Genomic DNA, 25,973 nt, shown 5'->3' on the forward strand with positions numbered 1-25,973 from the left:
CTGGGAGGCTCACCTCCAGTCACAATTGGCCCAGGGTCGATGGTCCCGTTCGGACTTGAGCCACAGTATAAACTGGCTAGAACTCAGGGCCATTCATCTGGCCCTACACCACTTCTCCACCATGGTAGCAGGACAACATGTTCTAGTATTAACAGACAGTGTGGTGGCAAAGGGACACATAAACAGGCAGGGAGGGACCCGATTCAAGTCCCTTATGCTCGAAGCCCACAGTTTGAATTCTTGGGCAGAGGCAAATCTCAGCTCGATCAAGGCAGAGCATATATCGGAGGAGGTGAACCAACAAACAGATTTCCTGAGGAGGTCTATGCTGGACCACTCAGAGTGGCATCTAGACCCAGCTCTGTTCAGGGAGATCTTGGACAGATTTGGTCAGCCCCAGTTGGACCTGTTTGCCTCCCCGATCAACTCTCAACTGCCCAGATACTTCACCAGGTTCCCATCCCCAGGGGCAGAGGGAATGGACGCTCTTCGCAGTGAGTGGCCCAGGGAGTTGTTGTATGCATTCTCTCCTCTCCCACTGATTCCGGCAACCATCCGCAAAATCCTTCAGGAGCAGGCGGAGGTCATCTTGGTGGTTCCACACTGACCGAGACACCTGTGGTTTGCCGACCTTGTGGAGCTTTCCATCTCACCACCATGGAGGATTCCTCCAGAATGCATCTCCCTCAGCCAAGGGGCCCTTCAACACCCAGATCCCCAGTGGCTCCAGTTGGCCACCTGGCACCTGAGCGGAGAAATTTAGCCAGACAATCCTATCGTCAAAGGTGATCTCTATGGTCTAAGCTTCCAGGCGCCCCTCGACTAACAGGATCTATGATGTGACATGGAGAAACGTCTGCCTGTGGTCCACTAAGCACCAACTCCAGCCTCTTTCTGTCACCATTCCAAATATTCTAGACTATTTGCTGGAGGGTATGGATAGAGGGTTAACACCTAGCACTATCCGCAGGCAGGTAGTGGCCTTATCCATAGTGCTTACTTGTGACAACCTGGTTCCTTTAGCCCAGCACCCAGTGGTAAGCGCTTTTCTCAAGGGGGCGACTAACGCCAGACCACCAGCAGTTCGTCACTACCCCTCTTGGGACCTGTCACAGGTTCTACAAGCTCTAATTTCAACGCCATTTGAACCCATCAGGTCTTGTTCCTTAAGACTCCTTTCACTGAAAGTGACATTCCTGATTGCAGTCACGTCAGCCAGACGTATTTCGGAGCTGGCTGCCCTTTCTGTTAGGAGTGACCTCTGCACCTTCCATGAGGACAGGGTGGTCCTTCATTTAGATCCATCCTTCATGGGACCCAGGAGGTGGTACTTCCCAATTTTTGTCCCTCTCCATCCCATAGACTAGAAAGACAGTGGCACAAACTGGACGTACGCAGGGCCCTGCGTTGTTATATAAAACAGACATCTCCCTTCCGCAAGTCAGAGGCCCTGTTCGTGTCCTTCCAGCCCTCTTCCATGGGTCAGAAGGTCTCTTCTTCGACCATTGGGAGGTGGATTAGGGATGCATTGCCCGTGCTGATCTGTCTCAATCCCTACTGGTTCCTGGACACATCACTGCTCACTCCACTCACAGTGCAGCTACGTCAGTGGCCTGGTCTACCCAGGCATCCATTGAGGAAATCTGCAAGGCGGCAACTTGGTCCTCGTCTTCCTCCTTCATCAGGCATTATAAGTTGGACAAGTTTGCCTCTTCAGATGCTTCGTTTGGCCGGAGAGTGTTGCAGCAAGTGACTTCATCTAGTGGGACACAAGCCCAGACTAGTTCCCCCCCCCTGTAGGGACATGAGCGGCTTTGTTATGTCCCACCATGGATTCTCCACTCATCATGCTGGAGAAGGGGCATTGTCTTACCTGAATGCCTTTTCTCAGCATGATGATGGAGAATCCACACCTACCCTTTAAGGGCAGTCTGGTCCTGTGTCAGGGATAGGAGGAGCCAACGCATTGGACTTCGTCATTTTTTGCTTCGCCTTGGTCGAAAACTGGATACAGTCCAGCCCAGCGGGAGGCATGGCAGTTTTCTGACTTAGTCTCAACTGAGCAGGAAGGTTGAGATTACCCACCAGTGGATTCTCCATCATCATGCTGAGAAAAGGCGTTCAGGTAAGACAACGCTCCTTTTCTTTATGTCCTAAGAGAGAACATCTTCCACTACCTATGATTGAATTCTCAACCTTCTGAGTGGCTGGCAAGCATTTTCATCACATTGCTCAACTGTAAAGTAATAACATATAAACAAATGAATACAAAAGGCAGTGTCCTGGGAGGAGGGGAATCCAGAAATTATATCTTAAAATTGTTTCTTAAAAATGATATATTGCAAATGCCATTCTGATCTGTTCTGATAATATTAAAAGCTGTACTATCATGGAGAAGGGGAAATAAAACCAATGGTTCTGGATTTATACCCCTGATCTTTCTATGAAACGTAGGACACCAATTTATTTTTCCAAAGAGAATACTTAATTTATAGGTTTTTTATTTTTTTAAAAAACATTCAAGTTAAGATGTTGAGATTATATTTTTAAAGGCCATTTAAAATGTTTTCTTAATCTTACATATTTTGTCCATTTTCACCCAAAAAATAGGACAAAAATCGGATAAGCATCAGCACTTGGTATCTTGGCTTACTACCAGGGGACTAGATAACCAACAGGTCCCAACTCCATGAATTTCCTTGGTTTTCCCTTACATTATTTTACAGCTCAAAGCTTCTAGTGATATTGCTTAAGCAGCCATTTCTGACAAATGACTTTCCAGTCTCTTTTTAAAAGCCTCCAGTGATGGAGCACTTGCAACATCTGAAGGCAATCCCCTCCACTGATTTACTGTTCTCACTGTCAGGAAATTTCTCCTTAGTTCTAGGTTGCTTCTTTACTTGATTAGTTTCCATACATTGTTTCTTGTCTTGCCTTCTGGTGCTTTGGAAAATAGCTTGACCCCCTCTTCTTTGTGGCAGCCCCTCAAATATTGGAACTGCTATCATGTCATCCCTAGTCCTTTTCACTAGACTAGATATACTGTTCATCATAAGTTTTAGCTTATGATGCTAAACTAAACTAATTAGCTCCCTAATCACTTTTGTTGCTCTTCTCTGCAATCTTACCAGAATCTCAACATCTTTTTTATATTGTGGTGACCAAAACTGGATCCAGTATTCCAAGTGTGGTTTTACCAAGGCCTTATAAAGTGGTATTAACACTTAATGTGATCTTGATTCTGTCCCTCTGTTAATACAGCCTCTGTTAATACAGCCTTCTGTCCCTCTGTTAATACAGCTGTTAATACAGTTGTAGTACACTGCTGCCTCATATTTAAGTGATTGTTCACTAGGATTCCAAGATCCTTCTCACAGTTACTGTTATTGAGCCAGGTTTCACCTTATCTGTACCTGTACATTTGTTTTTCTTGCCTAAGTGTAAAATATTACTTTTTAGGGCCCAATGTTCAAGTCTATTGAGCTCCATCTGGATCTTGAACCTATCTTCTGGGGTTTTGGCTAATCCTGCCAGCTTGGTTTTGTTTTCATAAGTCCCCTTCTATTCCCTCATCTAGATCGTTTTTGAAGATATTGAAGAGTACTGGCTCTAAAACGGAATCTTAGGGTGCCCCACTGCTTACTTCTCTCCATGTAGATATAGTTCCATTAAGGACTACACATTGAGTGCAGTTTGTGAGCCAGGTACATCTGGTGATGATTCTGTCTATTCCACATTTTTCTAGCTTACCAAGAAGTAGGTTGTGGTCTACTTTGTCAAATGCCTTACTGAAATCCAAGCATTTTGCTGGTCCACTAAATTACTTTGTCAAAGAATGAAATAATATTTGTTTGGCATGATATGTTTTTGACAAATCCATGTTGGGTTCTGGTTATAACTTTGCTTGCTTCTAGGTGTTGGCAGATCTGTGGCTTGATTTTTTCCAAGTTCTTCCTAGTTATTGATGTCAGGCTGATTGGTTTGTGGTTTCCTGGATCTGTTTTTCCCCTTTTGTGAAGATGGGAACTACATCAGCTCTTTTCTAGTCTTTTGGTAGTTCCCCAGTGCTCCAGGATCTTTGAAGATATGGTTCAATTATTCCAAGATCATTTCTGCCAACTCCTTCAGAACTCTAGGACATAATCCATCAGGTCCTGGTGATTTGAACTTGTCTAGAGTGGACAGGTGTTCTTTTACAATTTTCTTACCTATTTTAATTTGTATTCCTGGTCTATCTTTTATGGTTCTGTTTTTGGTAGTTTGGGCTATTTTTTCCTTTTATGCAAAGACAGATGCAAAGAATGAATTAATTAGCTCTGCTTTCTCCCTGCTGCCTGTCACTTTCTTGGCACCTTCTCCCATTAGTGGACCAATTGTTTCCTTGCCTTTTTTTAACATATTGAAATAATCTTTTAAAATTATATTTGACATTTGTTGCAGGTCTTACTCCATTCCGAACCTTAGCTTTCCTGACTTCATCTTTGCAGATTTGGGTTGAATAGCGGTATTCTACCTTGGTTATATATCCTTCCTTCTATTTTTACACTTATCCTTTTTGTCTTTCAGTTTATTAGAGATTTCTTTGTGCAATCATGCTGGTTTCTTCTTGGATTTCTTATTTTTCTTTTTCCATGGCATTGTGCTGGACTGGGATTTTATAATCATACTTTTCAGAGTTTCCCAATTCTTGAGTTGTTTTCCCCTTTAAGATTTTCATCCATAGAATCCTTTCCAAGCCCTCTCTAAATTTGTTGAAATCAGCTCTTTAAAAATCTAAGACATCGGTTTGATTATGTTCTGTTGCTTGTGTCTGCATTATATTGAATTCTAATATGACATAGTCACTCTCCCACAAAGTTCCTGCAACTTCAATCTCCTCTATCATATCTTCTGTGTTAATAAAAATTAGGGTAACTATACCTGACCCTCTAGTTTAATCCTCTAGCTTTGGATGACATAGTTGTCAGTGAGGTTGGCCAGGAAGCATGATCGATCTCCCACTTGAAGCAAAAATTGTCTTCCAGATGATGTCAGGATAGTTAAAGTCCCCCGTTACTATTGTGGTGTATTTCTATATACATTTGTTAACTGATTAGCAAAAGGTTCATCTGTTTCTTCTGCTTAGTTGGGTAGCTTGTAGTATGGCAATGCCATTCTTTTTTCCTTTTATGTTAATCTATATGCACTCTAGGAAGCTTTCATCCTTGGTATGCATTTCTGTAGAGATGTAATTATCTCTCACATATAATGCAACTCCACATCCTCTTTTATTAGGTTTGTTTCTTTTGAACAGTTTATATTCTTCCAGCAGTACATTCTAGTCGTAAGTTTTATCCCATCAAGTTTCATTAATGGCAACTATATCAAACCTGCCCTTGTGTATTAGTACTTCATGTTCACCCTGTTTGTTCCCCAAACTTTGAGTGTTAGTGTATAGGTATCTGAGTCCTTTATGGCTGACCCTGGATACAGTATGCTTTCTACATCTCCTAGTTTGTATCTGAATTTTTCGTCCTTTCCATCACTCTCTACCTCCTTCTTTGATTGGTTGTCTTTGGGTTTATACTTGGGATTAGGTCCTAAATATTGGTCACCCTCCCCCTCAGTTTTAGTCTGAAGCCCTTTGGATAAAGTGAGCTAGTCATTTTCCAAATACATTCTACCTGGTTCTTGTGAGGTGCAACCCATCCCTTGCAGAAGCCTTTCTTGTAAGTAATGCAGACTATGGTCTAGGAATCCAAAGTTCTCTTGGAGGCTCCAACCCTTGAGACAGTGGTTGATTTCTAAAATCCTTTGTTCCCTCATTGGATGTTGACCTTTTGTTGGAAGATGGAAAAAAAACCACTTGTGCTCCTAACTCCTTAACTTTCTTGCCAAGCTACTTATAGTGTCTTGATATTGTTTTTAGGTCATTGTCATGCCACTCATACCCACATGAAGGAAAAAAAGGGATAGTAATCTATGAGTTTGAATATTTTAGTAAGGTTCTCAGCCACATCTTTCATTTTTTGTCCATGTCCATCTTAGGTTCCCTTGGGCATGGTGGTTTTCCATCTTACTTCACAGTATGACCACTTCCCTCACAGTATGACCTGTATGGTCACAGCCCTGCTTTGGATTGTTTGCTTGTTTTTTAACCCAGCAGCTGCAATAGCCAAAATAATGGAGCAGTGCCCTCTCCTCTTCTTTCCTTTGGCTTAGTTTTTCTGAGCTAGACTCCACCATGAATAGCAAGCCTGCAGTCATCTGTCATTTTTAATCACAGTATTTCCCCAAATAGGCCATTAATCAGGTCCATGTTTGAAGAAGCATGGTTAGCAAGCACTGTAGAGAGGCAAGCAGTCAGAACTTACATAATTCTAGGGCCCTTACTAGCCATAGGTCTTCAATGGTAGCAACAGATTCAACTGCATACATGTATAAAACTGTAGGTTCAATCAGCCCTAAGAATAGTGTTTGATTTTATAATGCCATGATTTTCTCTGTTGGCCCACTGTTATTGGTGCTTATCTGTAAGTTATATGTTTTCCCTGCAACAATAAGGCCCTAGCATTGTTCCCTGTCCATCTATAAGTGGAGTAACTGGCGGAGCAATATAGCTCTTAAAGTGTAATCTTTGCAATTTCACATATGGGTTATATTCAGAATTAGTTGGGAATTTTCTAGAGCTTGCAGCTCTTCTTGGCAGGAGTTCTTCTCTCTGTGCACACCATGTATGACTATGCTATTCTCACTTATCCTCATCAGTTCATTTTCAACATCTACAGCAATAGCATATCATTATGCTTATAGAATCAATAGTCAGCTGGCCTTTCTAATTGTCAGAGAATCAAGTTAGTAAAGGATGCATATTAGAAACATTGACTCGAAAAATGGTCAAAGGTGGATGCTATCTGTCAAGGAGTTTCTATGAATTGAGAATAATACAGCTGCAAGTCCTGGACAATCCACCGCACTTAATCCACAATGTTATGGATTCATTTGAAGAGATGCTATTCTGCTCCATTTGTCTCTTCACATATCTAAAATAAACTTGTAAGACATGCTTTGTGCACCAGTAGCAAACTCTATCACTTACAGCAGGAAGTGATTTTAATTCAGCTTTCGTGGCAGCAATGCCTTGTGTGTAATGGTATTGTGTGAATGTGTCCCAAGACTAATTCCTAGTGCTATTTAAATAGATGTGCATTGTACGCTATGAATAGGCTGAGTAATTCTAACTGAGTATTGAAATTCATAAAATGAATTCTTGCCCCAAACTACTTTGGTATCCAGAATACATGGCAAAATTTCTACCACATATGATTGTTCGACCTTAACTGTACTGTACTTAAAATTCCAAGTAATTTGGCAGTCTTTCAGCAAATGTAACCACCAGGGACCCTGCTATTGCTGTGTAGGTTTATTGTTTCCTGTGTACTCTAAGGCAATCAAACAATTCTGCAAATGTTCTTGAAAGGATACAGCTCAAATGTTACTTCATTAAACATCTCCTTGGCATTCATTCCATTTCCCACTTTGAATTGCTGCATTTAGTTTGGAAATGACCTTTTAGAGCAAGGCGTTTTTATTAACTCTTTGATTGACTTATAGCGCAATCCCCCCAAAACAAAACAAAACTAACATAAAGCATCCATGACAAATGCTTTGTAAATTGGGTTATAACCAAGAATGGCACAAAAAGGAAATGAATGTAGTCATTAAAGAGATTAGATATTGTTTGATCCTGCTGAAATTCCCTTCTTTTTTTTTTTACAAATTTGAAGAACATTATATAGCATTTAGAAGTTTATTTGCTGCTTTTGATAAATAGTCTTAAGTCTGCTGTAGCAATCAGATTGTATGGTCAGGCATCTACAAGCTTACAAAATATCTTATTCTCAGAAAATGCATTTTAGTTTGAAAGAGACATAGGTAACATATCAGTTTAAGTATACCAATATTCAGGTCTAATTTGCCATGGGTAGGTGATCAATAAATTTATATTGTGGTCTCACCAATGCAGTGTTACATATTGTTCTAGTGTTTTAATAAATAAAGTTTGTAAATTTAGTACAAATTTAATAAAGCAATAAATAATGTTTTATTGCTAAACAGTACTGTATATAGCTAGTATACTAGTTCAGATTCTATGCAATGAAATGTATCTTTTGACCTCACATCATAGGGTTAAGCCAGTAGAAATTCCCACAAAATTTCCAGACAAAAAACATTGCACAATAGGTTTTTTTCTTTCCCCACTAAAATATATTTGTACAATATATATCCTTGTGATAAATTTGATAGGGATTGGAAATGCAAACAAATTCAGGAATTAAAACCATGTCTATAAATAAGATGGTTCTTCTACTATTCATTCATTAACTACACTCCGATGGCATCACTTCACAAATGCTTTAATTACTGGAACTGATTGTGGTGATCCATGTTATTGTTTTCCATATATTTTTGTCCATTTATTAGCATCTTTCTGAGTCTATACTATAGGAAGAATCAAATAATCAAATAGTAGAGGGCTAGATTTCTGCAGCTTACTTAGAACAAAAAGAATCCTAACCAAAATTTAAATTAAGTAAATTTGTTATGTTATGCAAATATTGATACTATACTTCCATCTGGATTAAACATGCTATGGTAAGTATTGAAAACTTCTTCCATTAATAGACAGACTACATCTATCCATTTTCAGTGTATTTGTATATAATGCCCAACTAAGCTTGAGTAAATGTGTTCCTTCCTGAGAAATCCTCACAGTCAAACAAAAACAATTTTATTAGAGACTGGTTATCATGAAATTACAGCCTCTCTAGCAAATTCACACTAGAGTTGGCAGGTACAGACTATCTAATCCCACTGTTGGTTGTGCCACATTCCCAGGGTAAGCTAAATCAAAATGTACATCATAAATGACATCATTTTCATATCTAGCATTGCATTTTTCTGCATCTGAGACAACAAACACAGAATTTCTAATACATGTGAGATAGAATCTTCAAGACCACACATAGCTCTTTTAATAAGCCTTAGTTCCCATTTACATTTTATTTATATAATGTTTAAAAGCAACACTGTACCAGGAACAGTTTCAAACCGTTCTTGCTGATCACAATATTGCTATCATGTATTTTGATGTAATCTATCCAGAGCTGTGGTTTCCGTGATGCCTTCCATTTTAGCCAACCCATTTTAGCAGTAGTAGTTCTGCTGCATCCTATATCTGTATAAATAACATTCCTTTAAGTAATCAAGCATCCATGAACATTATATATTACATGAACCATAATTTTTTAATGTAATAGTCAACATATTTTAAGAAGCAGAATTTTAGCTGCTAAAATATAAGATAGTAATAAATGACAATACAATTCTGTTTACATATAATTGATAAAAGCCCACATATATAATTCATTACACACGACTAGGAAATATTTATTTAAAAATAGGGCTTACAACATTTTCAATATATCATTACCTTTTTCCCACCAAAAGACAAACAGAATATTTTAATTAGTCTCATTTTTAAACAAAACAAAAAACAAAGCTATGATTTTGATTGGGGCTAAAGCATATGACAACATTTTCTATAAACATGTTCTTAAACAAATAAAAATATGCATTTTTAAATGAACAACATTTCAAAAACCCTTTTTCATTTTTTATTTTCTCTTGGGTATGGCTTATGCATGTTCCATGCAGCTACCTATTTAAAAAATACTTTAGATGCTGCACTACAAATGATCTCTCCCTTGAATTTAATTCAAACAATACTAATGAAATAAATTCCATCTTCTTGCAACAAATGTTTTCCCTCTAAGTTATTGCTCTGAGCAAACTGGGTACAATAGGCACATTTCCAAATCACAATGCAAAGCAGAGTATGCGCTCCTTCTCATCAGTATCTATATGTCCAATGAGCAAACATTCTGCCTAATCTTTTCATTTGTATATGAAAATATCTGGGATATCAGATATCAATAGAACATCAGTAAAGATGGGCTGGTAAGTGTATAATCAATACAACTGAGCTTGCTTTAGTATGCCATTCTTAACTCAAATGCACTCTGGTACAGGTACAGGTAATCCTCAATTTATGACGACATTTGGAACCAGAATTTTGGTTGCTAAACAAAGTGGTTGTGAAGTGAATCATGCACAAATTACAACCTTTTTGCCATTGTTGTTAAGCAAATCACAACAGTTATTAAGTGGATCATGAGATTATTAAGCAAATACGACTTTCCCTATTGATTTTGTTTGTTGGAAGACTGTTGGGAAGATCACAAATAGTGATCACTTGGCCCCAGGACAGTGTGCAATTGTTGTAAATACATGCTGTTTCCAAGTGCCTGGATTTTGATGTGATTGTGGGAATGTGACAGCCGTGTGAGAACCGGTCATAAGTCACATTTTAAGGATCGTTGTAACTTTGAACATTTGTTAAATGAATGATTGTAAATCAAGTACTACCTATATTTTAATCTTCATTGTATTTACATAGGAACTGAGTTCAATTCACATGTGATTGTCTTTATCCACTGAAAAAACATGATGGCAACAATAGCTTCCTTTGAAGTTAGCTTTTTCAACACCAAAAGAGACAACAACTAAAAGAAAATGTTCATAATCAAGATATGGTTGGGAAATTATCTTGACATTTATGTCAAATTAATGGATTGCAATGAAAAACTATTCCTACAAAGTTGCATTTGACCAAAGAAAAATATAGATTAAATCTACTTCCTTTATTAAATTTTGTTATTCTTACTTTCAGGAAACATGATTAGAAATGAGCTGAATAAGTTCCATAAAGGAAATTTGGAATTTTTTTCCCCATGGGGACAAAAAGTCATCAAAGACTTTTATTATCCTTTCCAGTTTATATTTTAGATCTGCCCAATTGGTGCTCTTATTTGCCACACTTGTGCCATATGCCACTGAAAGACCCTTGTTCAAGTGAAACATGAGAGGATCCAGGAACTGCCATTCATCCTTTTATATAACCAAATCATCACAATATGGATTATTATAGGAATTTGATATGAATTATCACAAGCAATAATTCAAATTTGCTTGTGCTGAACTAGAGTCACAAAAATATTATCTAATATTAGGAAACCAGGAAGTTGACTTATATTGAATTGCCTGCCTAATTAGCACCTTAGGAAGGTTTCAGGCAGAGCCATTTACAAATCATTGAGGGTTAAGCTTGGGGTTTTGCAAGTAAAGCATGCATTAGGGCCCACCCTTCTTGGCAGAATCCCCAGGGTCAGATAACTGCCTGAAGCAGCACTGGGGACTACATATTCTGTAATAAATCCTGGGGGGCCATCATCAGTCTGTTTGTACTATGATAGACTGACTTGACATGGTTGATGATAGCTTCCTGTGTTTTGCAACACTTCTTGTTAATGATTCCTGAATTGTGAAATAGCTCAGAGAAGGAGCTAATAGAACTAACACTGGACATTTCCTTTTCAGACTAAGGAAGAAGGTAGATGACCACAGCAGACATGTCTGTGCATTTTTCTGCATTAAAACTTTAGTTGTTGAACTCTTGTCCAGAGTGATTAAGACCTCTTTGCTTTTTTTCCCCTGCAGTATATTTGATGTATCAGATAAGTTGCAGTGTCAGGAAATATCTCTCCATCCTTTCAAATGAAACTTCTGAAAAGCCGAAGAAACTCCATCTGCAAAAACAAAAATGTTTTTTTTTAATTAGAACAAAGATAAATCCTCAATAAATATTCTATATAGGTCAAAAAGATGATCAAAGGTGTTATTTCTGATTCTGCTTACCTATTTGTTATATTTAGAAAAGTAAATCTAAAAAAAATGTTCTTTTTAAAATAGATATGAAAACCTTTACTGATCCTTCTGATAAGTCTATAAACAAACAGTACAATATTGTACAACAATACAATGTTTTATCTGGTCTTTTTAAAAATCAACATTGATATAAAGATGGTAGATTTATGCATGCTAAACATCTACAGTAAATAGATTTTAAAAGGATCTCCCAACATGATTCTTTTCAGATAAGCTGAGCAAAAAACCAGGGATTCACAGCCAGAATACCTTAATATTAACAGAGTAAACTAGCATATTTAATAGACACCCACTCAGAAATCTTTCTCAGGATAAAAAAATTGTACAAATTAATTTTTGATTCAGAATGCAAAGTGATCAATGACATGTGAAGTTATTGATTAAACATCTGTATGTTTATATGAAGATATAAGGCAGTGATGGCAAACCTTCTAGAGACCGAGTGCCCAAAAACCGCCCTCTACCCCTCCCCCCTCCCATCCTGCCTGCTCCACCCCTGCCCACCCCCTGCCCCGCCCACTTGCAGGACCATGCACAGCCTCCATGGCCCGCCACAGCATATGACCCAGGCAGCCCTGCAGTACCATGGCAGCCACGCCCTCTGCCCACATCCCGCAGCATCATCTGCACACTATGAGGCATGAGGGTGGAGTCTTGTCCCTGCTGCCTGGCTATGTCCTTGGCTGCACTGCTCTGTGCAGGCCGCGCCTGTGGGCGACTCTCCTTCAGGGGGGCTGCTGGTGATAAGGGGGCCCCAGGGGGAGGTGGGGCTGGGGCGATGGCACGCGTGCCCACAGAGAGGGCTCCGAGTGCCGCCTCTGGCAGGCGTGCCATAGGTTCGCCACCACTGATATAAGGCCTTGCCTTTAGAACTGCACATTTTTCTTTAAGAAAGAGGAATGAAATAAATACAACAAAACTAAAATGCACATACAAGAAATATCAAATTCTTGCATGTATGTGTGGGTACACACATGCACACAGACTTTTTTCTCATAGTTAAAGCCACATATTATTATGTGTTGCAACATAATGTTTTAAAAATATATATATTACTGTTTTTAGTAAACATAAGAAAGATTGTTGTGATATAAACCTCTTGTGGTTAAATACTAATATATTTATTATGATACATTTCTATGAATTGCCACTCCATCAAATGAATGAGCTGTCTGCTTTGAATATATTCAGCAAGTAGAACCTAAAGTATGATTGTTTTTACTTTTAGGGATAGAATAGAATTTTATTGGTAATCCTGTAGGAGATTGACACAGCTTCACCAGTGACCTTAGTTGAAATTGCCATCCTATTTCGGGCAGAGTCATGTGATTTTTTTTTCACTTTATAATGGTATTGCTTAGCAACATAGTGGCTGGTTCTAACTGCAGTTGATAATTATGGACTATTTGCATATATATTTCCATCCATATGTGTTGTTGCTCACAGCTTCATACCCAGTGTGATTCCAAATTAATCATAAAATTTATTTAAATATATATATATATTATAATTAGCATTTTACTCATCCCGTCCCTCTATTTACATTGAAAAACAAAGAATTAATCAAATCAGTCCAGATGTTTTCATTTAAGACTTGAAAAATCCCAGAATGCTTACATTTACTAGTAAGGAGTGCAATGTGGTTACCTACTTTTGTGGTTACCTTTCACTTGACAGTTTCTGAAATGTTGCCAGCTACATAATGCTATTGCAGTCATGATTTAGCCATTAAAAAAAAAAAAAACTTTATCTCTTGGGACAAAGCTGCAGTCCACACAAATCTGACCAGAGATGGTTCAGGCAATTCACAATAAAGTACATGCTCACTTTCTCTTTTGAATATTTTATATGAGGGTAGATCTTAGAATGCATTTGAGGAATACTTCTGCTACAAAAATAATCTTATTTCTCTTTGTCTGCTGAGTAGATACAGCAAGAAAAGTGTGTGTGTCAAGAAATACATTTTCATTTCTACAATACTTTCCCAAGTCCAAGATAGTGAAATTGACAGGATGCCTTAGAATATAGGGTTGGATGGGATCTTGGAGGTCTTCTAGCCTAACCCCCTACTTAAGCAGGACACTTTATATTATTCTATACAAATGGTTGTCAAACCTCTTGTTGAAAATCTCCAGTAATGGAGCACCCACAATTTTTAGAGGCAAGCCATTCCACTGATTGATTGTTCTCATTGTGAGGAAATTTCTCCTTAGTGCAAGATTGGCTCTCACTTTAATGAGCTTCCACCTGTTATTTCTTGTTCTGCTCTCAAGTGCTTTGGAGAATAGTTTGACTCCCTCTTTCCTAAGTTGAGCACCTCAAGTATGGAGGACAGATGTCAGCTCAGCCTTCTCTTCGTTAGATTAGACATACCGTGTTTCCCCAAAAGTAAGTCCTACCCTGAAAATGAGCCCTAGTTGATTTTTGGGGGTGGGCCTAATATAAACCCTTCCCCCCAAAATAAGCTCTAGTTTTACAACAAGGCACACACCTAAAAATCAAGCTAGGGTGGGGGTGGGGGGTGGAACTGCCCCATGTGCCCCGCACCCACTTATCTTGCAGCCAGGCCTCTCCTCGCTGACCCACTTCTTCTGCGGTGTCTCCAGGCCTGCATTTTGCAATAAGAGGCCTTTCCAGAAGGCCACTGCAGCCGAGAACCGAGCTATGGGTCGATCCATAGCTCAGTTCTGCAAGACCTCTTGGCTGCAGTGCCTTTCAGAAAGGCCTTTGACTGCGAAATGCAGGCCGGAGCTCCATTCCCAGCTGCAGAATGAAGCTACTCCTTTGGCTGCAGAAGAAGTGGGCCGGCTGGGTAGGGCTGTCAGTGCCAGAGGTAAGTGGAAAAGACCCCCCTGAAAATAAAACCTAGTGCCTGTTTTGGTGGCAAAAAAAATTAAGACTGGGTCTTATTTTCAGGGAAACACAATACCTAGTGCCTTAATCATTCATCATATAATTTAGCTCCAGACCCCTTGTCACCTTCATTGCTCTTCTCTATACTCTTTCTAGGACCTCAGCATCTTTTTTATCATAGTGACCAGAACTGGATGCAGTATTCCAAGTGTGGTCTCGCTAATGCAGTATAAAGTGGTACTATCACTTCTCACGATCTTGATACTATCCCTCTGTTGATGCAGCCTAGGATTGCATTGGCTTTTTTGATAGCTGCAGCACACTGAAGGTTCATACTTAAATGAATTCCACTAGGACACCTAGATCCCTCTCACAGTTACAACTGTTAAGCCAGGTACCACCTGTCTAATCCTTAGATACTAGTAGATAAATTTGAATATCAGAATTCTTTGCCCAGTATGCTTGGCTGCAGACCAACTTGCAGGTCAAAATGATAAGACTTTGATTGTACCCTGACAGTAACTCTCATGTGTTATTCTTTCACCATTTGGAAGTTGGATTGATGTGGAGCATAGAAAGCTCTACTCTGTTGTCGTTTTTAGGATTCAAAATCTACTTTGAGGGATGACATACTTCTATTTATTCTAGCCAAAAGCTTCAAGGCCACAAGAATATCTAGAAACAAACAAAAAAAACCCATAATAATATAAGAATATAGGAACAGCCCTGATGGACTCGCCCAAGGTACATATTGATCAAATACTTAGCTTCTCACAGTGGCTAACTAGATGCCTTTTGGAATGCTTGCAAGCAGGAGATGGAGGGATAAGCCTCTTCCATAAAATCAAGATCACATGAAGTATTAGCACCGCTTTATAAAATCCTAGAAAAATCACACCTGGAATACTGGAGCCAATTTTGGTCAACATATCACAAAAAAGATGTTGAGACTTTGGAAAAAATTTAAAGAAGAGCAACTAAGATGATCAAAGGCCTAGAAACTAAAACATTTCAAGAATGGATGCAGGACTTGGGACTTGGGTCTGGCTAGTTGAAAGAAAAGAAGAAATAGGGGAGACATGATAGCAGTACTCCAGTACTTGAGAGGCTGCCACAAAGAAGAGGGGGTCATGTTATTCACCAAAACACCAGAGGGCAGGAGAAGAAACAATGGTTGGAAACTGAACAAAAAGAGAAGCAACCTAGAATTAAGGAGAAACTTCCTGACAGTGAGGACAATTAACAGTGGAACAGCTTGCCTCCAGAAATTGTGGGCGCTCCATCACTGGAGATTTTTAAGAAGAGGCTAGACCAGGGGTAGGCAACCTCAGCTATTTTATGACTCATGGACTTCAACTTCCAAAATTTCTGAGTCAGCATAGCTGGGAGTTGAAGTCCATGAGTCATAAAAGAGCTGAGGTTGCCTACCCTTGGGCTAGACAGTCCAATGGGAAATGTCACAGCCTCCCCAGCTGGGAAGCCAGCAGTCACTGGCAGTGCAGCAGCTGAATTGGAGATGGCCACAGCCAACAAAAGTGCAGCAGCAGATGAGGACCCTGCAACAACTGTGGATGATGCAGATGCCAAGGGGTCAGCAACCGCTGGGAGCACTGCAGCAGCTATGGGATTGGCAGCCACCCCCAAATGTGCAACAACCTCTTTCAGGCTTGCATTTATCGAACAGTCCCTGATCAGCTAGAAGAGTGATACCAGGCAGCAGTAAGACTAGATGTTCAGCTTGCCTGCTATCAGAAGCCACCCCCCCCCCAGGAAGCCGAGTTGAGGCCAAATCAACCCCAGGGACAGCCACCCCCCCCCAAAAAGCCTCCAACCACTGTACTACAGAGAATCCCAGCCCCCCTGCTGGACCGTCGATCAAGTGGGGAATTCAGTTTTTGGCTTCAATTATGCAGTGCCGATGTTACACAGACTCAAAATAAAGATTCTTTAAGGTAAACAATGCCTCAAAGTTCTTTGAAGAGTTTCATCTGTCGGAACCACGACAGATTAGACATAGAAGGACAACATAACTTAAGTGGAAATTGTCCCTACACCCACATGGGAGCGTTATTATTAATCTTATTCATGAGCAAGACAGGAAAATGTAATTATGGATAAAAAGACAGGATATCCCGTCATCTTCTTCAAGATCATCATATTGTTCTATAACTCTAAATAGTTCCTTGTCCAGACCAAAATGTGTCAGTCATGCAACAATAATTCCCTTGGGATTCCCACTTTGCACAAGGATGAACTTAATGTCTCTCTGTTCCTTTTCCACATTTGCACCTTCAAAGTCCACACACAGAGAGAAGATGACTTGCTAAAGAGAGTAAAGGTTGCTGTTATTTTCCTTCTTTTTTTAAATAAAAAAATAGATTTGTATTTCATCACAAAGAAGAAAGTCAAGTTTTCCAAAGCTGATTCCCCCCCCCCCCAAGAAATCCATTATGAAACAGGACCAGGGAAATGGGAAAGCACAAGGGAACCTTCAGTTAGATATTCAGAAACAATATCAGTATGTGAAATGGGGGTCATCCTTTGTAACTAATGATGTTGAAGACAATGTCCAATCATCTCCCATAGCTCTTGTGCAATCACATTCCACACAGGTATTCCAATGAGAATAGATTCACAGCCAGAGGATGTATTTTCAGATACAAGATACAATAGTTTGAATAATGGGGAAATGCAATATCTCAGTAAGAGAAATGCAACCTCAAGGGAATATTTGTGCCTTATCAATGGTCACCAAATGCACATTTATCATGTTTTTTAAACAATCTAATTGTGAAAAAATGGGCCACACATCCATATCTGGAATGTACATGTTTAAGCCAATGACTGCTACGGTTGTTAAAGTGTTTACAGATGCCCATATTTTGTTGGAAGATTAGCTTTTTAAAAAGTAGACTGATTTTTCTTCTAAGAAATTGATCTGTAGTCAAATCACTGATTTATACTGCATGCTGTAGATTACTTCTAGAAAGTATATTTAGTTGTTCAACTAAAATAAAGTATTGTCTTTTAAATTCTGCTAGAATAATTACAACTAAAAAGTTATTGTATTCTGTTTTAATAAAGCATCATTGGCATGCAAGTGAATTGACATCACTAAGTGTAGTGATCTAAAAGAAGACTCTTGCTTCCCACTCAGAAGTTGAGAGTTCAATCCTAGGTAGCAGCAGATGTTTCTCTCCTAGGATGCAAAGAAAAAATATCTCCTGTGAACTTTGCATGGAAGAGCATTTGGCCAACAAATGCTCAGCTCCATCCAGTCATCCCGACTCTACCCCAAATTAAGGGATACATGGTCATAAAAAGGGAGGTTATTTTTATTGGCATGCAAGTGAGCTCAGGGCAGATTTTAATTCCCCTGTTTATATTTGAATAGAAAAGTTTCATTTGACAGAGACTCTCATGCTATACATGCTATATACATGTTGTAAGGCATTCTCAACCATTATTAAAATTTGCACTCAGAAACTTTATTCATAAACATATTTCTTTCAGATTTCCTATAGTTCCATCTAGTTATTTTAAGTTATATCTTAACATAAAGCCAGGAGACTGGAAGATGTGAAACACCCTTCTCTTTCAAATATGTTTACTCCATCTATTTCAGAAGCCATATTCTAAATATTTCCTCCAAATGAAAGGACCTGGCAAAAGTTCCTCCAAATGATTAAATGAAGAATTTAATTCTTGTTATCTAAAGCTCCATGCCTTTTCTTTATCTTTTGTCACTGTATTTGCTTTTTGTGATCAGCGAAAAAAGTAAACAACAATAAAAATTCTTAACCGAGGACTGTAAATAGTTTGGCAGAGCCACCCCTCACAGCAGCAAATGTTATGGCACTTTCATTTCAAAGAAGGATGGGAAATCCTAGGAAATGTGTGATAGAACAAAATGGAAATTTCACAACTGAGAAACCACCTAGCTTCATCAACAGAAACAGGAAATTTATATTTGCTCTGCTTTCTCTAAAGCAGCTCCTCAGCCAATAAACTTCTGAGATTAATTGCTTAATATGCAAATGCCCTACAGGGGACACCAATCTTCTTATTATTTGTAAGATTTACATGTCATATTTTCTCAACTCAAGGCTATCTGATAATATTTCCTCCTCCATTCTTCCTCCACAATAACACTGTAACATAAATTTATCTGAAAGAGTGCATGATTTGCCCAAATTCACGTAGTTTCCATGACTAAGAGTAACCTCAGCCTTCTCCATTTAGTTTAACACTTTTATCTCATCTCCCAATAACAGTTTGGCAACATCTCACATCTCAACACAGGTTCTCCAACAGATGCTATTCAAAAATTTCAGATTGGTCTGTGATATTTTGTTATGATTTTTTTCTAGTTTCTTAATTTATAATTAGTCTTTTACACTTCCAGTATTTCTTTTCTTTCTTCCCAATGGTACCAAAGCAAGGCAGACTGCAGGTTTACAGACTTGAGAGACTCCTTGCAAAAATGACCATATGCCATGAACTTATTAAGTATAGTATCAGAGCTGCGAGCAAATAGGTCCACTGATAACAGTTATCAGTTTTTTTTTTTATTTCAGCAACTGCTTAGGAGAGAGAAGCAGCTATCAGAAAGGAAAAAAAGGAAGATGTCAAGAAACAAGTGAATGGGTATTCCTGTCCACATTTTTCTTTGAAGCCACACTCTTCAGACCCTCCAATTATTCTGCCTTCCAGAAAGTATCCCTAAGGCAATGTGGTTGCCAATCCCAATTCAAAGCTATAGAATGCTGCATAACAACAGCTCTTATCTGGATAAAAGATCCCACTTAGTCTAGCATTTGTTTCTTACAATGGCCAAACAGATGCCTCTACTAGATGCTCAGAAAGGAGACAGAGATCTACCCATCTCACACAACTAGTATTTGGAAGCATGCTGTCCCCCACCCAGAAGTAACATTATGTCTTCAAAAAAAAAAAAAAAAGACCTCTGATGGACTTATCCACCATGAATTTATCCAGTTCCCTTTTAAAACAACCCAATTTAGTGGTGATCCTCACATCATTTCATAATGAATTCCAGAGATTAATTCCTGAGATTAATTATGCAGTATATGAGGTAGTGTTTCTTTTGTTCATTTTAATCTCCTGCCAATCAAATTGATAGGGAATTTCCTAATCCAGTGTTTTGAAAAAGATTTTTTTTCTCCCTAACCATTTCTTCCATGCTATACATGATTTTATAAATTTCAGTCATATCTCCCACTTGCCTTTTTCCACACTAGAATACCCCAAATTTTAAATGTTTTCTGTAGGGAATTTGTTCAAACCCCCTGAACATTATGGCTGCTTTCTTCAGTCACAGAACTGTACACAATACTGCAGATGTAGTCACTCCATAGGTTTGTATGGGCATTCCAATGTTGGAATTATAATCAGTCCACATAGCTACCCACTATGACTCCGTCACTGCATATGTGACCTTAGGGCTGTTCACTCAGATGTATTCAAATATGTCTATTTATCTATCTCAAGTTAACTTTCAATGAACCAATGGACGTAGTATTATTTTATTATAATTCTCATTACATTTTGTTTATATATGTTTGCTATCATGTATCTTACTGAATCTTTAAAAATTGATTTCCTTTTGATTTTAAGTTGTATATGTAAATAGAATTTTTGATTAAATACATGTATGTAATAGAAATTTTAAAAATGTCTAGCTTTTTAAAACTTAAAAGGAAGAGTGTGATATGTTATCAAGGAAAAAGAAACCGTTCACAATGTAGTGAAGCAGAATAATAATAATAATAATAATAATAATAATAATAATAATAATAATAATAATAATAGTTGGAAGGGACCTTGGAGGTCATCGAGTCCAACCAAATGTGACATCAGCATAATGGGAAAAGGCATATTTTACTGTAATTATAGGCATCACTGTATCTGCTACTCCCAGTAAAATTTCTGTAAGCATTTATGCTATATGTAGAAATTCTGTAGCAATTGCCCCAACTGGTTTACATTTAAGGTACTGAGAAAAAAATGCTTTAGAACAGTGGTTCTCAACCTTTCTAATGCCGCGACCCTTTAATACAGTTCCTCATGTTGTGGTGACCCCCAACCCCCCATCCAGCTGGCCGGGGAGGGGGGGGCAGGAAGGCTCCGCCCAACCTTATTGGAGAAGTGCCATTCCTCTCCCTTTCTCTTTTCTCTCTCTCTCTTTCCTCTTTCTCTTTCTCTCTCTTTCCTCCCTCTTTCTCTTTCTCTTTCCTCTCTCTTTTCCCGTTTCTCTCTCTTTCCTCTCTCTCTCTTTCTCTCTTTCCTCTCTCTCTCTTTCTCTCTTTCCTCTCTCCCTTTTTCCTCTTTCCCTCTTTCCTCTTTTTCTCTTTCTCTCTTTTCTCTCTCTTTCTCTCTTTCCTCTCTTTCTCTTTCCTCTCTCTCTTTCTTCTCTTTCTCTTTCTCTCTCTTTCCTCTCTCTCTTATGGCAGCATTGTCGGGGGTCCCCGCCGCCCCCAGCCCGGCCTCCGCTGTGTCCTCAGCTGATCGGGTGGGGAGGAGAAGCAGGACGGGAGACAGTGACTCCGGTGGCGGCGGCACAGCTGCATCATAGGGGTCCTCGCTACCCCTGGCCACCGCCCCCACTGGGACTCCGTGCTGCCCGGCCTCGCCCTCCACCCATCGATGGAGCCGCGGTGGGGACAGCGCCCCCCTGAGCTGCTTGGGGGGCAGCAGGAGGAAGAAGGAGAGGAGGGCGAGGAAGCAGCTGCCCCAGCCGGGACTCCACGCTGCCTGGCCTCTCCCTCCATCCATCGATGGAGCCGCGGTGGGGGCTGGTGCCACATGGCCCCTGCCAGCCCCTCCACCAGCCCGGCTGCTCCCCCCAGGCACCCCTCTTGTCCCGGCGTCCGTCTGAGCCACCTGGGGGGCATCAGGAGGAAGAAGGGGAGGAGGAAGAGGAGGGCAAGGAAGCCGCCGCCAGCGCCAGGCCCCAGGAGGAGGCTCTCCTCCATTGCTGCATCTCCTTCTTCCTTCCCTGCAGCCTGGACTCCGGTGCACCTTTCCGGCCAATGGGGCCAATGGTCGGGCTGGCTGGGGATTGTGAGAGGGCTGGCCTGCTCAGCGGAGCTCCAGCAGGCCGCTCCCAGCAGGGATCCTGGGGCTTCCCTGGGCGGCTCCAAGGCCACGAGGCCCTGGCCGTGCTTCTCCCAGGGGGTGGGGCACCTGAACGCAGGGCCAATCAGGAGCCCTGTAGGAGGTAAGTCTGCCTGAGAGAGAGAGAGAAGGGAAGCGAAAGTGCCTCTCTGTCTCTCTCTCTGCAAATGGCGGAGGCCATGCGGAGACAGATGCGGAGTGGTGTCTCAGTTCCTAAGAACATTGGAAATATGTGTTTTCCGATGGTCTTAGGTGACCCCTGTGAAAGGGTCGTTCGACCCCCAAAGGGGTCGCGACCAACAGGTTGAGAACCGCTGCTTTAGAAATTCTTTCAAAATGTAAAAGAATTCCAGAAAAGTTCTTGCATTCATTTAGTTAACAAGATAGACAAGGGATGGGATTCAATTGAACAATCAGCTCTCCAACAGTCTGCAGTCTGCTTCTCTCACCTCAAGTTAAATTCTAAAAGAAGGTATCATGTGAACTTTTTCCAAAGAGTTTTTTTCAGTAATGATTCTACCATCACCATTAAGGAAGAGTTTATTATTCAGGAATTTTTCATCCATTTATTTATTTTTCCCACAAATTTTTGAATGGCAGTTTTGAGTAAATGTTAATAAATATAAAGGATACAAGTTGATCTAATAGTGAAAGAGAGCCAAATTATGATACTTCAGTGATTAATACCTAAGGAATCCACCATAGATATTTTATTGATAAGATCTTCCATATATGGATAAAATGTTCAACTCCCAGCAAACCATGTAGCTTTCAAAAGTGTAAAGACATAATGCTATTGAACTCTATGTATAAGACCCGTGGAGCAATTCACTGAAACTCCTTCATCAGTCCACCATTTTTAAATACAAAATTATATTTTTCTCTCAGTTTCTGGACAAGCCTTAATCATGATTAAAGCTAATTAGATTTTATCAAGTGAAGTTTTTTACCATCCACTATTCCTTTCATTTTCCATGATTGCCATCAACAATTATTAATATTGTTCTTTGGCCCTGATATTGTTTAATCTTTATGTCAAAGATATTCCAGGATTTCTCTATTCTATGCATGTTTTGTGGGCCAAGCACTTCAAATAAAGTTCTGCAAAGGAAACAACAATCTCTAAAATGCTAATTAAATTCTTCTTCTTCTTGTGCCATATCCATTATTGGACGTTAGCGATCATGTTGGCGATCCTGTTTTTATCAGCAGCCGCATGAAAAAGTGCTGCTGAGTTTTGTCCAAACCAGTCCCTTAGATTTTGAAGCCACGATGTTCTTCTTCTGCCTGGACCTCATTTGCCTTCAATCTTTCCCTGGAGGATTAAATGGAGTATGCCATATTTTTCTGGGTGTCGTATCACATGTCCGAAATATTCTAATTTTTGTTTTTTAATTGTTTTGATGATTTCTCTTGGCTTTCCCGGGTGGCTTATCACTTCCTCATTTCTGATCTTGTCAACCCAGCTTATATGTAACAGCCGCCTGTAAATCTACATTTCAAATGCTTCTAGTCTCTTCAGGTGGCCTTCTGTCAGAGACCAACTCTCTATTCCATAGAGCAGGTTAGAAAAAATATAGCATCTGACAAGCCTGATTTTCAGTCTTAGCCTTATGTCGCTAATTAAATTACTCAAATTAAATTATGATAACATATAGCAAAGAAAGCCCCCCTTACTTGTAGAAAATCAAGGGCACTTTTAAAGAATTAAATCTAGGAAGTTATAGGAATACATTTATAGCAGCTGAAGCAGGCATCTACTCCTTGGTAATCTTAACAGTAATCAAAGTCATTAAACTGATAGAGAATTCTCTTCATGGAACCTGACAGACTACCAAAAGTGTGCCTTGAAGAACAAATGGGCACATTTCAATCTACACACATTGATCAATCAAATTCTCCAAATCATCTCACATTGTGCCTCTCAAGACAATATCTATCTTCAATTGGCCATTAGGCCAAGGCAATATTCAAACAGACTATTTTCAATGTTAACACCCAAACTGATATTGAGTCACTTGCAAGCATCAGTTTGTTGAAATGGCTGTTAAAAATAACATGACCCTCAAATAGAAAAACACTTGGCAATGGGTTTGACTCAAGATCATAGGATAGCCCTTACTAGATTAAGATTCAAGGAGTTAGATTTTATAGTCAAATGCAAACAATTCCATAAAATGCAGTATATTGATGACCATGTGTTTATGGAGAAACAGAGATAGAAGACATTGCATATGTCCTATTAAATTGCCAATTATATGCCTCAGCAAGGGTTAGTACTTATAGACTCAACTTCACAGAACCATAAACTGGAACACCAACAAAAATATCTTATTTCCTTTAGGGTGCAAATATATATGCAGTCACTAAAACTGTTAAGTTTATAGTCAGGGCTGCCCAACAGAGAACATGCTTTATAGAACACATTGGGGTAGCATGCAAAGGTGATGAATTCACTTAAACAAACAGTTTTTGAATTTTAACATTTGTTTTATTATATATCTTTGCATTATATTTTACCTTATACTCTTTTATCTTTATTTTATATACTATATTTTAATTATTTTATCTCATTTCACTGTATTTTATTCTAATTCATTGTATTTTACTGTGGGTGATACTGTGGGTGATATACATACTTTGATATGGTCAACTGACTAATAAATAAAGTATATTATTATTACTATAATTATTAAAGTGAATGCTCACTTGTAAGTATTATTAAAATTACACTAGGAGGTGGGAAGATATGTGATTTCAAGCATGCATTCTTGTTAGAGATGGCAAGTGATCTGACTACATTTGGCCAGATGAAACATCAGTGTTAAGACTATTCTTATTCCATACTAAACTAAAATACAGTTGAACTGTTTGTAGCTTAAGTATTGTAAAGCCCTGTCATTTTGCTTAATGTTTCAGTGTATTGTGAGAATAAAGGCAATAGAGTTATTTTTGTAAATCATAATTCCATGAACCATAGATTAGCATATTGTTTAAGCACAACCTGAAATATATTTCAAAAATCTTAGTTATTTTTTATAGTATTGTGGATTTAGAAAACTGATTTCATTTTAGTAAATATGTTGATAAATCTTGAGCCATATTATTATCTAAGATAGGCAAAGCCATTTCAATTTCATTTTAAATGGGTTATTCACTTACAGACATGTGGATCTGACAAGGGTTAAGATGGTAAGTAATTGCATGATCAATGCTCCAACCTATTTGACATGCCTGTGGTAGACAACACATATTAAAACCAAGTGGCCACATATGTCACAATCCTGATCTTTTTAATCCTCCCTCCACCTCCTGTTAAAATGCTCCTCCTTACATTATATTGACATATCCCTTCATGAATGAATTTATGGCTAACAATCTGGATGGTAAATATACAGATGACCATCACGTGGACAGAAAGACACACAGAAGTCTCAGTTTTTGCTACCATCCAACAGCCACTCAAAACTTTACAGCCCAGATCTGACAGATTGACTTGATCTTTATTTCTTTCAGCAAATGTCCAGAGAGACAAATTTGTAAAGAAAGTTCAACCATTTTAGAAGCAAATGGTTGGAAAAATGGCATCTAATCCACTGGATCAGAAATATATAATTAGAATCACCTCTAAAGAGCCTCATAAAAACAAGCTGGAAACCAATCTTGGTTAATGCTCCTTCAAATAAGTACTGTTAGCAACTTACGTTTACTATTGTGAAATCATTTTTTCCTATAGCAGAAGACTTGAGCAGGAATTGTTCAATGGTATCTTTCCAAGCATATGCTCCCTCCCCAATCTAGGGCGCTTTACAGTTAATGGGCAGACCTAAGCAAAGAAAGAAAATGGCACAAATATATTATGATAGCAACTTTCATATACACCCATAAACTTTATGTTTTTATCTGTTGAAAAGCTTCTGCTGCTTAATAAGATTTAGCCTCTTACTTTTAATCTCATAGTGCAATGGCAAGGAAACCTCTAGTTTTGCTCTGGCCTGTTATATGGTTGCCATGGCTACACAAGTAAAGTGCATTACTTCCTCTACTAAAAAAAAGAGAAGATTCTGAAAGAGTGCCTTGTAGGATTTACTAGCTTTGTAGTATAGTTAGCTACTAAAGTCTTAAATAAGAATATGCTTGGGGGTTTAAACTAATAT

At 39.0% G+C, this 25,973-nt stretch overlaps 1 long non-coding RNA gene across 6 annotated transcripts in view; it reads right to left on the reverse strand.

Annotated features, from left to right (window-relative positions):
• Positions 1–7,775: 7,775 nt before the first annotated feature.
• The window catches only part of LOC120300277, a 145,662-nt gene continuing 127,464 nt past the window's right edge, over positions 7,776–25,973 (reverse strand). For 5 of the 6 annotated variants that reach the window (XR_005554623.1, XR_005554619.1, XR_005554624.1 and 2 more), the window contains 2 exons: positions 25,521–25,642; positions 7,776–11,687 (listed from right to left, as the gene is read on the reverse strand). This is a non-coding gene — a long non-coding RNA (uncharacterized LOC120300277). The remainder of the gene's footprint in view (positions 11,688–25,520; positions 25,643–25,973) is intronic. The other variant, XR_005554621.1, reaches the window with a different exon arrangement.

The sequence above is a fragment of the Crotalus tigris genome, unplaced genomic scaffold (assembly GCF_016545835.1).
Source record: "Crotalus tigris isolate CLP2741 ecotype Arizona unplaced genomic scaffold, ASM1654583v1 scf7180000017613.987060, whole genome shotgun sequence".
NCBI classification, from domain to species: domain Eukaryota; kingdom Metazoa; phylum Chordata; class Lepidosauria; order Squamata; family Viperidae; genus Crotalus; species Crotalus tigris.